At 45.1% G+C, this 3,463-nt stretch overlaps 1 protein-coding gene across 4 annotated transcripts in view; it reads right to left on the reverse strand.

Moving 5' to 3' along the window:
• Window positions 1-3,463, reverse strand: part of SLC43A1 (solute carrier family 43 member 1) — a 32,471-nt gene that overhangs the window by 18,542 nt on the left and 10,466 nt on the right. The gene's annotated exons all lie outside the window — the stretch shown is intronic.

Below are 3,463 nucleotides of genomic sequence, written 5' to 3' on the forward strand. Positions count from 1 at the left end.
AAAAAAAAAAAGAATTCACTCTTGGGGCAGCACCTGTGGCTCAAAGGAGTAGGGCGCCAGCCCCATATGCTGGAGGTGCTGGGTTCAAACCCAGCCCTTGCCAAAATACTGCAAACAAAACAAAGAATTCACTCAGAGTAAACAAATTTCCTTACGTCTGGAAAAAGAAAAAAGTTTTTAAAAAAATCTCAAAACCTTAGAGGAAGCTTTCTCATCTCAACAAGTAACATTCTGATAAAATAATAAAAGCTGGCTCTGGCGCCTATGGCTCAAGCAGCTAAGGCGCCAGCAACCTACACTTGAGCCAGCAGGTTTGAATTCAGCCCGGGCCCACCAAATAATAATGACGGCAACCAAAAAATAGCTGGGCATTGTGGTGGGCGCCTGTAGTCCCAGCTGCTTGAGAGGCAGAGGCAGGAGAATCGCTTGAGCCCGGGAGTTGGAGGTTGCTGTTAGCTGTGATGTCACAGCACTCTACCCAGGGTGACAGCTTGAGGCTCTGTCTCAAAAAAAAAAAAAAATAATAATAGCTAACATACATTGAACACTTAACTATGTTCAGGTGCTGTTGTAAACAGTCGCTACATTAGCTCACAACAGCCCCAGGAGTTAGTTAATGTAGTGCCTCCATTCTCCAGGTGAAGACACTGAGACACAGGGTCAAGACCACAGCACTGCCCTCCAGAAGTCTAGCTGGAACATTCCTCCTCAAGGTAAACTGCCAACTTTGATTGGAGACAAGTTAAGGAGAAAAGCTAGTGGCAGGGGGCAGAGGGTGACTTGACTTTACTAAGTACTCAGTGAGTCATCAGTTGGCTGCTCCTTGGCTTCCAACTCCGTTACTCGGCAGCATTGCCAAGGACAAACTCAGGGTACACCTGGAAAGCAGAAAGCCCAGGCCTCTAAATTCCTATCACCAATCTTACTAACTCTGCAACCTTGGACAAGTAACTTCCTCTCTTTGAGCCTCAGTCCCTGTGTCCATAAAGAGAACACTCTTTTCAAGATTCATTTGGAGACAATGAACAAAGAGCTGAACTTTGCACAGTGCCAGGCCCAGAGGAGGTGCTTGTGAAATAGGTGATGAAGGGGTGGGCGACAGCCCTTCTGGTGGGTCACAATGTGGTGAGCCTGTGCTCTAGGAGCTGGGGAGTCTAAGAGCATGAACGGGAAGCTCTCAACTCTCATGGGCCTTAATTAGATAATAAAGGAAACAAATAGATGCTGAAGTGAAGAGTGACAAGTGCTGTGCAGAGACCAAAACAGAGAGATGTGATAGAGTCTGGATGCTGGACATCTGCCCTCAGTGACCCCTGACTTTAGATATCCAAAGGGCACAGCAGATAGTGGTAGAGTAAAGCTATCTATGTGTTACCATAAGGAAGACCATAAATAACTGTCACATCCTGTGTGCTGGCCAATCAGGGAATAAACCACCTTAAGCAAGGGGGAGTTTCTATCAGTACCAGCTGCCAAGGAGGCTGTGGAAAGTTCTCTGGCACCTGGAGGAAGTGGTTGGGGGTTAGATCACACAGGTTTTGCAGTTCATTTCTCTTCACTTCTCTACCCGATTTGTCTGCATGGGTTTGTTCATTGTACAGTGAGGTACTAGATATTTCCTGTATGTCATCACCATGTTGGAACAATGGGTAAAGGAAAAACAAAGGCAAAGATGATATAGACCAGCTACTGCAAACTGCTAACTAGCATTGGCCCCCTGACTCATGTTTTACTTGACTGGCAGTATTTGTTTTTTTTGAGACAGGAGCCTCAAGCTGTTCCTCTGGGTAGAGTGCCGTGGCATCTCAGCTCACAGCAACCTCCCACTCCTGGGCTCAAGCGAGTCTCCTGCCTCCGCCTCCCAAGTAGCTGGGACCACAGGCACCGGCCACAACACCCGGCTATTTTTTGGTTGCAGCTGTCATTGTTGTTTGGCGGGACCAGGCTGGATTCGAACCCGCCACCTTGGGTGTACGTGGCTGGCGCCTTAGCCACTTGAGCCACAGGCGCCGAGCCTTGACTGGCAGTATTGACCCTTATAATGTTGCAAATTGTAATTGGTTGCCAGTTTAAAATCAGGAGTTACCACAAAAATGTCCAGATTTCTGGTTTGTTTTTAACAAGTTGAAGTTCTGGCCATTATTGGAGCTGAGTAGAAGAGACTCTTTCTCTAGGCTTTGCCTTCTCAAGGTCACACAAGTCCTCACCATTCTTTTAGTTCCCAGACACTTGCCCTGCTTTACCCAATTACTATCAGCTGCCTGGCCCCAACTGGCATTTGGATTTGTAGCTCCTGAATCAGACACCATTCAGTTCCTAAGTCTTATGATAATTTCCCTTAAAAACAATCACACTAGCTTGCAATTAATTAGCACCTACTTTGTGCCAGGCTTTTCCATATAGAATCTCACGTAATCCTTACAACAACCCTAAAAAGTATAATGGTCCCTATTTTATAGGTGATGAGACTCAAAAAAACAAAGTAACTCACAGTCATCTACGTTCTTAGCACACCAGATTCAAAGTCAAGAGAATCTCCAAAGCCAAGAGCTTTCCACTGGACTGGACCATAGGCCTCTCTGTTCTGCATGGGCCAGCTTAGTAAGTGTCCTAAGCACATGCCAATGCTGACAAGGATATGTGTTCTTCCACTGGTGGAGAATCCAGCCCAGTGGACTGCTACTGTCTCAAGGTCAATGCATAGATTTGTTCTTGTTTATCAATCAGTCGCATGTGAGTTTGACTAATGTGAGACTAGTGTTCATAAGGTATGATCACTCTTACTTATTGGATAAAACCCCACTTCTGAATGAAGACAGGAGCCAGCCCAAGATCCCAACACCTCTTAGGCCTGTACCTATGTTAACTGACAACAGGAAAGTCTTTGGCATCAACCCATCCACTTATTTCTTTCTTTTTTTGAGACAGAATCTTACTTTGTTACCCTAGGTAGATTGCTGTGGTGTCCTAGCTTATAGCAACCTCAAACTCATGGGTTCAAGCGATCCCTCACTTTTATTGACAAGGTAAAAGGAGGCATGGGATGGAAAAAGGAGAATGTATTCAGTAAGCCAGTGACAGACCTGGGCTTAGAAGCTGCAGGAAACAGTGTTTCCCAACATGTGGTATGCACAGCATGTGGGCTTTCGAGATGGGCTTAGGCAGTATATGGAATGGTTTTTGAGGTTTCACAGTTATTAGTTATTTGAATGTGTATTAGAAATATACACATATATACAAATATGAATGTATTAGAAACATATATATGTATAATGTGAGTATGGGGGGTATCAAACCCAGAATTTCAAGGATATTACACTTTAGAATAAGGCTTTTTTTGAGACAGAGTCTCAAACTGTTGCCTTAGGTAGAGTGCCACGGTGTCACAGCTAACAGCAATCTCAAACTCTTGGGCTCAAGCAATTCTCTTGCCTCAGCCTCCCTAGTAGCTGGGACTACAGGT

The sequence above is a fragment of the Otolemur garnettii genome, unplaced genomic scaffold, assembly GCF_000181295.1.
Source record: "Otolemur garnettii isolate 467f Iridium unplaced genomic scaffold, OtoGar3 scaffold00209, whole genome shotgun sequence".
Lineage (NCBI taxonomy): Eukaryota > Metazoa > Chordata > Mammalia > Primates > Galagidae > Otolemur > Otolemur garnettii.